Below are 13333 nucleotides of genomic sequence, written 5' to 3' on the forward strand. Positions count from 1 at the left end.
TTGGTAAATTGGCAAGCAGAGAAGCAGCGGAAGCCATAGACTGAAGTAGAAGTTAGCCTTACTAATTAGTTGGGTGAGTAACTCTACTCTAACACCTTATGTTGTTTATGTGTGTTGTTACACAATGTTTGGATTAAATATATTGTGATTGTAACAACCGGAAAATCGTAACCTTGTTAGCAAGAAATCAAATTTAAAGTGAAAAGGTGTTAACAGAAAACTAATGGAGGGAAGTTGTAGAGATTCTAGAGACGATCGCGTGTATATAAAGACTCGAAAATGGAGTTCGTATGAAGAAGTTACGACCATTTTAAAATAGGGATGGCAATTGATGACACGACATGACAAAAATACATGACACACAATGAAATTGGGACGAAACTGAAATTCGAATCCGTGTTCATGTCAAGTGTATAAAACACATGCCGTGTTGTGTTGTGTACGTGTTCAAAATTCGACACGAAATTGACACGATTTAACATTTATTTGTCATGTTTTCTTTTTTGTCGTGTTTTTCGTGTGGTGTATGATTAAATATTAATTAAATAAACTAATTGTTATTTTTATGTTATCATTTTTGTGTCGTGTCGTGTTTGTCGTTTTTTAATTGGTTCGTTTTTGTGTAAGTTAAAAAAAACATGACATTGTGTCGTGTCGTGTCGTGTCGTGTTCGTGGTACATAAAACCTTCTCATGTCATGTCGTGTCAGACAAAAACTCAAAACGATGGCCCGATTTGCCACCCTTATTTTAAAGTACATTGTTAATCTAGAAAATTTGACAGAAAATTCAAAAGGTGTGGGCGCCACTTTTAAAAGCGCGACACGCCTATGTTGAGTCACGAAAACACACGTCGATCGGAAATTACACACGGCACGAGAGACATGTGTCCGCCCTAGAACAGACACCTGGCTAGGGTGCGACGTGCCTCCATGCCTATATATAGATTATTCTGTCACTTGTTATACATGTTGCCGATGAGAGGTCTGAGCGTTTACGTAGCGACGTGTAGTTTACAGAAGTGCGTACTAACGTCAATGTATAGGAATCAACACTATATCATTTTGGTCTGTCATTGTAAAAGTATTGCATTTTGGTCCTTGAGCTAGTACGCGAGGTGTAGAGGGTGGTACACTTAGTGTACTAGCCCGGATTTGGATCGCGACCTTGGACCACGTACATTGGGTGTACGTGGAGTACGCACGGCGTACGCATGGATTAATGAAACCCTAATTTTAGGGTGTTGCACCCTATTAAACATTGTGATAGCCTCACTAGGTTATGTTTAGACAGACCCCCCTCCCTCTTGTCCAGAAAATCGAACCCGAAGTGAGATCTTGAGAGTTTGAGCCTTAAAGTGTGATTTTTGGGTGCTTGTGAAGGAGAAGAAGAAGTGCACCATTTGGAGTTGTGCTTGGAGCTTGTAGATTTGCGATTTATTCTTCATTTTCTTTCCTTATGAGGTAAAAAGCTTCCACCTTTCTAATCCATGATTCTAGATCTAGTTTGGTGCCATTTGTGTGCTTTTTGAGTCCATGGTTTGGTTGTTGAGCCTCTTGATTCACTCCAGAAGTGATTAATGGTAGATATAGGGTCCTTTAGGTCCCTTTACCCATAAAAATGCAAGCTTTATGGTATTTGTGGTCTCATGCATGTGTTAAGTCATCTATTAAGCTATTTTCAGCTCTAGAGCCCCATTAAGCCATGCATGCACGTAAAGTTGGCAACTATACGTGATAAACCACCTTAAGGAAGTCTGATCTAAGTGTTAGAGTAAAGTCTTAACCATTTAAGAGCTGAATGAGAAAGATGGCTAAGTTGGTGGAGTACGTTGGGCGTACAAGCAGGTACGCTTAGCGTACAAGCCCCAAAAGCGAGTACGTTGCGCGTACGAGTTAAGTACGTCCCGCGTACTCAGCAGATGGGCTTTGGAGTGTGGGATCCTCGGTGTTGGGCCATATTTGGACACTAGATAATTAGGTCCTTGTTGGGCCATCATAATATTATTTTAGGCTAAGGATATTTTATTGGATCTTTGATTAAAGGCCCATGAGGGGGTTTGGGCCCAATTTGGAAAATTGGGCCATATTTGGGCCTTGGATGATTATTTTGGAATTTGGGTTTTTTGGACATTTGGATTGGGCCTTGGCCTTGGGCCAAGTTAGGGAAAGGGTAAAAAGGTCTTGTATGTAGGCCGAGCTTACCCTAGTTTGGACTCTTAGTGTGAGTCGGGATCCAATTATTAATTGGAGGTTATTTTATGATATCGCAGGGATTTTAGCGGGCCAGCAGCCAGAGATCTTTCTGTGAGATACACTGTAAATAATCAAATCGAATTTTTAGAATGTTAAAATATTCTAATATTCTACTAAAATTGATAAATATGTTAAAATATTCTAATATTCTACTTGAATTCTTAGATTTATTAGAATATTTTAATATTCTATTAGAATTTTTTGAATATTTATAGTTTAATATTTTAGTAGAATATTCTAACATTCTAAAAATTCGAATTGAATATTTATAGTATAATATTCTATTAGAATATTTCACGTATATTTTGAAAAAAAACGGTAATTTTTTTATTTTTGTAATTTAAAAAAAAAGTTGGATAAAATAAATGACGAAAATAATATTTTTTAAAAAAATTCAAAAATTTTCATTTATTTTGCAATTTAAGAATAATTTTTTTATCTCTAAAATGAATGGCTAGGATTGCGTCCCCATATCTCACAAATTATGATAGTCTCACATGAACTTAACCATATATATATATATATATATATATATATATATATATATATATATATATATATATATATATATAGAGAGAGAGAGAGAGAGAGAGAGAGAAAGAAAGAAAGAGAGAGAGAGAGAGAGAGAGAGAGGAAGGATCATTTGAGAACTCATATATATTCCCGAGAACCTGAGAACCAAACGATGATCGTTAGATCAAAATAAACGATGGTTAGGATGCTTTGTGGCATTTTTCTAAATACATGGAAAAGAAAAGGCACGGGGTCATGTTTTTTTAAAAAGAATCAGGGCATTTTAGGAATGGAAAAAAGAATAACATAATTCATACCCACTAATCGGATTGAATCACGTCAGCCTATACCCTATCTCTCTCTCTCACTCTCTTCATCCCGCCTCCCTTTGATCTTCATTCCACCTCCTGCAATGAACACTTCAGCCCACATCATCCCCTCTCCGTCGGCCGCCTCCCTCCGCCCTCCAACAACCAACCTACCTCTGTCAACAACCACCGCCTTCGACGGCTTACCAGTACTTCCTTCATCGACCACCACTACGACAACCTAATATCTCCGCTGTCTCTATCTCTCAATCATTGATTTCCTCCCTAATTACCACCGCCTAACACCGCCACCAAAGATCCATTTCGTCGATCCATTGTATCAGAAACCGATCTTCATTGGAGCTCCCCGATGATTGATAGATTGAATAGTGTGGTGTCTGCGTCCTTCTTCCCGCTCGGATTTCTGTGCCCTAATAAATCAATCGTAGCTCTGAACGACGAATCCTGCGATTGGATCGATTTTGTAATCGTTTGAAAAATGGATGTTGCTTTTCAGTTTAGCTCTTTTGTGACTTGAATTATTTGCTTGCATTGACAGACAGAATGGGCTATCAAGCTCCGACATTAGTTCAAGCGCAAGCTATTACAGTTATTCTCTCAGGAAGACATGTGTAATTTCCTTCCCAATCTGTGTCTGTCTAAATCTCTCATTTCTTCGTTTTTTTGTCCATCTCTTTAATCCGTTGATTGTTTCGCTTCTTAATGAACAATTATAGGCTCGTTAATGCTGCTACAGGCACATGCAAAACTGTTAAATACCTTGCTCCTGTCATTCATCAGTTGCAAAAGTGTGATCCTAGGATTCAACGATCTGATGGTACTTTTGGTATGTGCTCTTGGTCTCCATATGAATTATTGTTACATCCATTCATTTCCTTATCCTTTTAGTTGTTAGGATGAGAATATATAGTTCTAATATGATCCATCATTATCTTCCTAAACAGAAACATTGAAATTCATGTTTCAATAGGTGCTAACTTAAATTAAACTCTGATAACAGCATTGGTGTAACGCCCGTGTTTCTAGGCTTGGCATTAATGATGATATAATAGTCTAGGCCAACCTTTGTAATTTGTTTTGAAATAATAAGATGTATTATTTGAGTATTATGTGATTATTGCTTAATTATTATGATTTAATGAATTAAGAATAAAAATAAGCGTCGAAAATAAATTTTAGATAAACCCGATATCTATGAAGAAAGTGGTAGTGGTTGAAATAAGGATTTCGGAGATATAAAAAATACCAAAATCCGAGTTATAACGAAGAAGTTATGACATGTCGAAGTTTCACGACAGAACCGACACGACGCTATGTGACGTAAAAAGTGAATTTACGATAAAGTGCTTTTTAGCCTTAGCAATCTAAATGAAAGTCGTAGTGTTCATTAAACTGAGAATGTGCATAAAAAGAACGCCCAAATCTGACTTCGTATGAGGAAGTTATGATTTTTTTAATTTCGGCTTAGCAGTATGCAGCCCGAAACTCGAATTTTAGATCGAGTGATTTTTAGCCGAAACAGCCTAAACGAGAATCGAAGATCTTGTTGATAGTAGTTCAACGGTAAAAGACAAACGAAAACGGACGTCAGATGAAGAAGTTATGAATTTTTCACGGACTTTTCCTGTCCCGGCCTGTTAAAAATATAACTTTAAAAATAAATTCAAAATTAGCCGACGGATCCTAAACGAAAGTTGTAGGGCATGGTCTCACCTACGCATGGATATAAAGAACATCGAAAACGGAGCTCGTATGCGAAAGTTACGAGTTTTTGAAGTTTGAAAATTCGGAGTACGCCCAGCGTACTCGTGCTCACGGTCCGAGCTTGGCCACGTAGCCCTACTTCTTCGCATGAGAGACACGTATCATAGCCTTGACGCGTCTGATATGATCTCTTCGTACGCCCAGCGTACGCTATGTACGCCCAACGTACTGGCTGAAGAAGGCGTACGCCCAACATACTCTAAAGTTACGCCCAACGTAACTCGAGTATTCAGCCCCTATAAATAGTGAACGATGCCATCCGATTTTAGGTTACAATTTTCATCCTCTCACCCCTATACTTTATTCTATACTGCAAAAATTACCCCCAAGCCTATTATATCATCCTAGCATCATAAGCAAGTCCCAGAGAGCTCGAAGATCCCGAGAAAAAGAGTTTTCGAGCCGAAACTCTGTCCGCGTAAAGTCCGGTTTTTGGGAAAACATCCCGGCTTTTATCGGAAATGATCGTTTTAAGAAACGAAGTGTTGCCCGATTATCGTTAAATAAGGTGAGTGTATAGTCACTTTCATCTTACACATAGATATGAAGTATTTTCTATAAAATACGTGATATGTGTTATTATATTGTTTGTTTATTTGAAATGAGTGTTGAATAGATGTTTTATACAAGTTTTAAACTGTATATGTATTTTTATCTACAAATATGTTGGGTAAAACATGGGTAGATGAAATAGTTGATGTGTGTTAAAATGATGAGAGGTCTCGATGTTGTTGTTGTTGTTGTTGTTGTTGTTGTTGTTGTAGTCATCTAGCGGAGTATAGATGAGGATCACGGACCTTTCTAGACAGTCCAGTGGAACGCTAGCAGGATCGCAACCTGTAGGTGTTGGTGAACTATATGTTCGCTGGTGTACTCCGTCCCCCTCATGGTTGCTTTTTTGACATGAATTGCTGAGGAATCCCTAAATCAGTGTTGTCACCCCGATGAAAATCCTTAGACTAGGTCCCTTATGATAGGTGTTTAGGGACGTAAAGTGAGGATAACGGGAATAGGTAATCAGGGTTATTGTTGGTTGATGAAATTAATAAATTTATTTTTGGTTGATAAATTTAATAAATTTATTATTAATTGTGGGTTGAAAACCCTATATGCTCACCAGGCTCCCAAGCCTGACCCACTCAGCTTTTTATAGTATAGGTAGTGGACCCAGAGCATAGTTTGGATGATGACGAGGGATTTTTGGATTATAAGCCAATAGTTGTAAATAACTGTTGTAAGACTTATGATGTACTGTTTAATGCTAAGTGATGATTGTGAGATGAGTGTCTACCATATTTTAGACACGAGCACTAGTATATTTTAGGAAAGATGCCTAACATACTTTTATGTGCTAAATGTTATATGTTTGCCATATAAGCCATTACTTGTTCGGATCTATGGTCTGTTGCCGACCGGATCTGGAAACCTTATGTGTTTAGGATTCTAAGTGTACGACTACGATATTAGAACTAGCATGTAACGTTTCGGAGTGATAAGGAGAATTTAAATATCTATCGTGAATGAAGAACTAAATTCGCCTTATTTGGTGTATAGATTATAATGGCAAGAACTCGAAGTGGAGCTGGAAATGCAAACAGAAATCAGCAACCTCAACCCCAAGTGATGGAACATGTGCCTATAGCAGGAGCTGAACCAGAACCCATCACCATGGCTGGAGTACAAGCCATGATTCAGACAATGATGGTTGAACAAAGGGAGGAAATAAGGCAAATATTGCTGAACAACAGGAGTGAACCTTCAATTCCTATTGAACAACCGGAATTAAATGACGATCAATATGAGGAAGGAAATTATAGTAGATCTGTTGGTCAAACTGAACCACTTGTGGTTAGGAGAAATAACCACGAAGATGGAGTGGAGAGAAATGGATGCAAGTATAAAGACTTTATGACTTGCAAGCCATCAACTTTTACTGGAAAAGAAGATCCCGTCGGAGTAATGGATTGGATCTCGGAAATGGAATTGGCCTTCATGACATGTGGTTGTCAAGGCAAGTTATAAACCATATTTGCAATGCGTCAGTTCAGAGGTGGTGATGTTCGCTGGTGGAACACTTTGGGGAAGACTCTAAGCCCTAATGAGCCACTGCAACTGACTTGGGCAGAGTTCTTGGTGCAATTCAAGCGCAAGTACTGCTCGGCCCAAAATGTACTTGAGCTAGAAAACCAATTTCTGGAACTGAAGAAGGGAAGTATGACCATTGATGAATATACCAATAACTTCACAGACAAAATGGAGTTTGCTTTGCGTATTGTCCCAGATGAGCTCACGAAAATAGACAGGTACGCAAAGGGACTTCCATGGGAGTATGCAGTGCTAGTGCGTCAGGCACTTACTTTGGAGGTAGCTATCCAGGCTGCCAAGTCTGTTGAAGATTTTATTAAAGGGAGAGCCGCCAATAAGGTTGAAGTTGGCGAAAAGAGAAAATTTGAAGGAACTTCAGGTTCCAACAAGAGGAACAAATTCTCGAAGTCGGGTTCGAGGAAATTCAAAGGAGGAGCCGAAGCGAAGTGGTGTGACAAGTGTAAGATGAAACATGTTGGGAAATGTAGCGAGGAAGTCACTTGTTACAAATGTGGAAAGCATGGGCATTATGCCAATGAATGCACATTCAATAAGAAAGTATGCTATGGGTGCAACGAAGAAGGGGCACATTTTGAAGGATTGCCCGAAGAAGAAGGATGCAGCAAAGCCCAATCTCCCACCAAAGCCAAAAGCCAGAGCTTTCCAGAGGACACTGGAAGCTGCAAAGGATGCAGTGGATGTCGCTTCAGGTACTTTTCTTGTAAATAGATTGTCTGCCAATTTATTGTTTGATTCCGGAGCGAATTACTCCTTTATATCACATAAATTTGGTGAAAGACTAGCATTGCCTATAAAAAAAACTTGATGATGCCCTAATTGTAGAAGTTGCTAGTGGCAAATTCATACTTGTTAGCGATTGTATTAGGACTATCGTCATCGACCTGAACGGAAACGAATTCTGTGAGAAGCTGTTACCCATTGAGTTGAATGGTTTCGACATCATTCTAGGAATGGATTGGCTTAGCGTCAATGATGCCGAAATACTGTGCAAGAAAAAGATAGTAAGGGTAAACCCGCCTGGAAAAGAGTCGTTTATGGTATACGGAGATAAGCGCAGAGTAAATTCTGGAATCATTTCCCTAATGAAAGCCAGAAAATGTTTATCTAAAGGATGCACCTCATACTTGGCATTCGTGATCGATGCTAAGAAGGAGAAAAAGGATATGCAAAGTACACCAGTGGTGTGTGACTATCCGGAAGTTTTTCCCGAAAATCTTCCTGGATTGCCCTCTGATAGAGAAGTGGAGTTTAGAATAGACTTGTTACCAGGAACAACACCGATAGCAAAGGCCTCATATCGATTAGCACCGAAAGAGATGAAGGAGCTTATGACGGAACTTCAGGAGTTGTTGGACAACGGTTTCATTAAACCTAGTTCATCACCCTGGGGAGCTCCGGTGTTATTCGTGAAGAAGAAAGATGGGAGCATGAGAATGTGCATAGATTACAGAGAGCTGAACAAGGCAACAATAAAGAATAAGTACCCGTTGCCAAGGATTGATGACCTGTTCGATCAGTTGCAAGGTTAGAGCTATTTCTCGAAGATCGATCTTAGGTCAGGATATCATCAGCTAAAGGTAAGAGAGCAGGATATTGAGAAGACTGCATTCAAAACAAGATATGGACACTATGAGTTTTTGGTTATGTCGTTTGGACTAACCAATGCTCCAGCAGCATTCATGGATTTGATGAATAGGGTTTGTAAACCATTTCTCGATAAATTTGTGATAGTGTTCATAGATGATATTTTGATTTATTCAAAAAGCAAGCAGGAGCATGACAAGCATCTGCATGAAGTGCTAGAAGTTTTGAAAAAGGAGAAGTTGTATGCAAAGTTCTCCAAATGTGATTTTTGGATTCAAGAAGTCCAATTTTTGGGTCATGTGATTAACCAAGAAGGGATTATGGTTGACCCAGCTAAGATTGAAGCTATAACAAAGTGGGAACAACCAAAGAGTCCTACGGAGATCCGAAGCTTTCTAGGATTAGTTGGATATTATCGAAGATTTATCCATGGCTTTTCTTCGATAGCTGCTCCATTGACAGCTTTGACCCACAAGGGAGCTACTTATGCTTGGAGTGAGAAGCATAAGGAAGCATTCGAGAAGCTAAAGAACAAATTATGTGAAGCACCGATTCTTTCTCTACCCGATGAAGTTGAAGACTTTGCAGTGTATAGCGATGCGTCGGGAGTCGGGTTGGGATGTGTTCTAACTCAAAGAGAAAAGGTGATAGCATATGCATCTCGACAATTTAAAGAACATGAAAAGAACTATCCCACTCATGATTTAGAGTTGGCAGCGGTAGTATTCGCCCTAAAGATATGGAGGCATTATCTTTATGGCACAAAATGCAAACATTTCACTGATCATAAGAGTCTTCAATATCTCTTTAATCAGAAGGAATTGAACATGAGGCAACGACGCTGGCTAGAGTTACTCAAGGACTACGACTGTGAGATACTTTACCACCCTGGTAAAGCAAATGTAGTCGCCGATGCTCTCAGTCGGAAGGTAAACCTTGAAAAGAAAAGGGCAAGAGCGTTGAGAATTGAAGTTGTCTCGACAATTGTGGAAAGTATAAAGAAAGCTCAGGAGGAAGCTTCAGAGAAAAATGACCGAAAGGAAGAACGTTTGGGCAAAACGTTAGTGTTTGGTACAAAAAACCAAGGGTTGAAGGTATTCAAGACAGGATTTGGGTACCTAAGACGGGAGGATTAAGAGATCTTCTGATGGAAGAAGCTCACAAGACCATGTACTCGATTCATCCCGGCAGCACGAAAATGTATAGGGATCTGAAACCATACTATTAGTGGCTGACGATGAAGCTCAATGTTGCAAAGTATGTGGCCGAGTGTGTGACATGTGCGAGGGTTAAGGCACAACATCAGAAACCGTATGGGAGTTTAGAACCTTTACCTGTACCCATGGGTAAATAGGAAGACATCACTATGGATTTCGTAACTAAACTGCCCAGAACAAAAAGCGGTCACGACATGATTTGGGTGGTCGTTGATCGATTCACAAAAAGTGCACATTTCATAGCAACCAATGAGAAGTGGTCTATGGAAAAGCTTGCAAAGGTTTACGTGAAAGAGATAGTGAAAGCACATAGTGCTCCCCTTACGACTGTGTCAGATCGCGATAGTCGTTTCACATCGAGGTTTTGGAAAAGTCTACAAGAGGAATTGGGTACAAAGTTGTGTCTAAGTACAGCTTACCATCCGCAAACCGATGGTCAGAGCAAACGACCAATTCAAACATTGGAGGATATGCTGAGAGCATGTACCCTAGAATTTCAAGGTAACTGGGATGAGCATTTACCTTTAGTAGAATTTTCCTATAATAATAGTTTCCACTCAAGCATCAAGATGTCACCTTACCAAGCTTTGTATGGAGAAAAGTGTCGAACGCCGTCGTGTTGGCTGGAAGGTGGGGAAAAGCAGTTTATGGGACCTGAAATAGTCCATCAGACTGCTGAAAAGTTGAAAGTGATTAGGGAAAGGATGTTAGCAGCTCAAGATCGTCAAAAGAGATATGCTGACAAGAAAAGACAACCGATAATATTCGAAGTTGGAGATTCGGTTTTACTTAAAGTCTCGCCGTGGAAGGGACTTATAAGATTTGGTAAAAGGGGAAAGTTGAGTCCAAGGTTTATTGGACCAATTAAAGTTCTTCAGAGGATTGGGAACCAAGCTTACAAGCTAAAATTACAAGAAGAACTAGATGGTATTCATAACACTTTCCATGTGTGTTATTTGAGGAAGTTCACGGGAGATGTTTCCGATATAATTCCAATTTCTGAATTAACGTTTGATGAAAGCAATAGGTTAATTGAAGAACCGGAGGCAATCGTTGACCGTAAGACTAAGAAGTTATGATGCAAGATGGTCGATTTAGTACTTGTGCGATGGAAACATACGAATGGGCCAAATCTCACCTGGGAAACGGAGAGTGACATGATGAGTAACTATCCGCATTTATTTGCTGATGTGTGATTCCGGGGACGAAATCATCCTAAGGGGGAGAGAATTGTAACGCCCGTGTTTCTAGCCTAGGCATTAATGACGATGTAATAGTCTAGGCCAACATTTGTAATTTGTTTTGAAATAATAAGATGTATTATTTGAGTATTATGTGCTTATTGCTTAATTATTATGATTTAATGAATTAAGAATAAAAATAAGCGTCGAAAATAAATTTTAGATAAACCCGATATATATGAAGAAAGTGGTAGTGGTTGAAATAAGGATTCCGGAGATATAAAGAATACCGAAATCCGAGTTATAACGAAGAAGCTATGACATGTCGAAGTTTCACGACAGAACCGACACGACGTTGTGTGACGTAAAAAGTGAATTTATGATAAAGTGCTTTTTAGCCTTAGCAATCTAAACGAAAGTCGTAGTATTCGATAAACCGAGAATGTGCATAAAAAGAATGCCCAAATCTGACTTCGAATGAGGAAGTTATGATTTTTCTAAGTTTCGGCTTAGTAGTATGTAGCCCAAAACTCGAATTTTAGATCGAGTGATTTTTAGCCGAAACAACCTAAACGAGAATAGAAGATCTTGTTGATAGTAGTTCAACGGTAAAAAGAAAAACGAAAACGGACGTCGGATGAAGAAGTTATGAATTTTTAACGGACTTTTCCTGTCCCGGCCTGTTAAAAATATAACTTTAAAAATAAAGTCAAAATTAGCCGACGGAGCCTAAACGAAAGTCGTAGGGCATGGTCTCACCTACGCGTGGATATAAAGAAACTCGAAAACGGAGCTCGTATGCTGAAAGTTACCAATTTTTGAAGTTTGAAAATTCGGAGTACGCCCAGCGTACTCGTGTTCACGGTCCGAGCTTGGCCACGTAGCCCTACTTCTTCACAAGAGAGACACGTGTCATAGCCTTGACGCGTCTGATATGATCTCTTCGTACGCCCATCATACGCTATGTACGCCCAGCGTACACTATGTACGCCCAACGTACTCTAAAGTTACGCCGATCGTAACTCGAGTATTCAGGCCCTATAAATAGTGAACGATGCCATCCAATTTTAGGTTACAACTTCCATCCTCTCACCCCTATACTTTATTCTATACTGAAAAAATTACCCCCAAGCCTATTATATCATCCTAGCATCATAAGCAAGTCCTGGAGAGCCCGAAGATCCCAAGAAAAAGAGTTTTCGAGCCGAAACTTTATCCGCGTAAAGCCCAGTTTTTGGGAAAACATCCCGGTTTTTATTGGAAACGGTCGTTTTAAGAAACGAAGTGCTTTCAATTATCGTTAAATAAGGTGAGTGTATAGTCACGTTCATCTTACACATAGATATGAAGTATTTTCTATAAAATACGTGCTATGTGTAATTATATTGTTTGTTTATTTGAAATGAGTGTTGAATAGGTGTTTTATACAAGTTTTAAACTGTATATGTATTTTTATCTACAAATATGTTGGGTAAAACATGGGTAGATGAAATAGTTGATGTGTGTTAAAATGATGAGAGACCTCGATGTTGTTGTTGTTGTTGTACTTGTAAATAATTGTTGGAAGACTTATGATGTACTGTTTATGCTTTTGGTCTGTATCGGAACTTGACATCCCGAGGTTTTGTTATATGATGAAAATACATATTTCTTTAAGAAATGTTTTGATAAATTTTTATCATGTTTTGTTTTGGGGACAAATTCTGCAACATCTTTTAAAAGATTACTCTAATTTTATTTTAAAAGCATTAATTAAATCGGTCTTTTCTGGCCGAGAAATTTGGGGATGTCACAATTTGTGATTGTACCAACACACGAGCTATGCATGTAGGTGTATGAAAATCTACAGAAGTTATTGCACCGATTCCATTGGATTGTTCCAGGTTATATAATGGGTGGTGAAAACAGGTCAAAAGAGAAAGCCAGGTTGCGTAAAGGTAACAAGTTTTTCACTACCTATTTCATCAAGATTTTAATAAAATCAAAGTATTTCCCTTTCAATTTTTACTGTAAATAACAATTATAACATACATGTGACCATTTATGTACAGGAATATCTATTCTTGTTGCTGTTGGATTAGTGTCTAAGTCCATAACTATAATTGGTATGTACTTGACCCGATTGGCATGGTCAATTTGGGTTGCATGGCATCAGAACAATTTGGATAGACTTTTGTGAGAAAAGGATATATATGATTTGTTAATATATTATAAGTTTTAATATATTAATATGAAATCATATTATTTAATTAGTATTGATCAAGAATTAATTCGGAATTAATTTTGTGATCAAAAGGAGACTAATTAAATATATGGGGATTGATTGTGTAAAATCATTCATTCTTATATATGTGGGCTTATGATCCATAGTTCTTCATGTTGGGC

General features: G+C 38.6%; 1 pseudogene; it reads left to right on the plus strand.

The window, feature by feature from the left end:
• The first annotated feature begins 3179 nt into the window (after nucleotides 1–3179).
• Nucleotides 3180–13333, plus strand: part of LOC145164341 (DEAD-box ATP-dependent RNA helicase 17-like) — a 30469-nt pseudogene continuing 20315 nt past the window's right edge.

Source organism: Lactuca virosa, chromosome 3 (genome assembly GCF_052849685.1).
Source record: "Lactuca virosa cultivar CGN04683 chromosome 3, Lactuca_virosa_CGN04683_v6, whole genome shotgun sequence".
NCBI classification, from domain to species: Eukaryota; Viridiplantae; Streptophyta; class Magnoliopsida; order Asterales; family Asteraceae; genus Lactuca; species Lactuca virosa.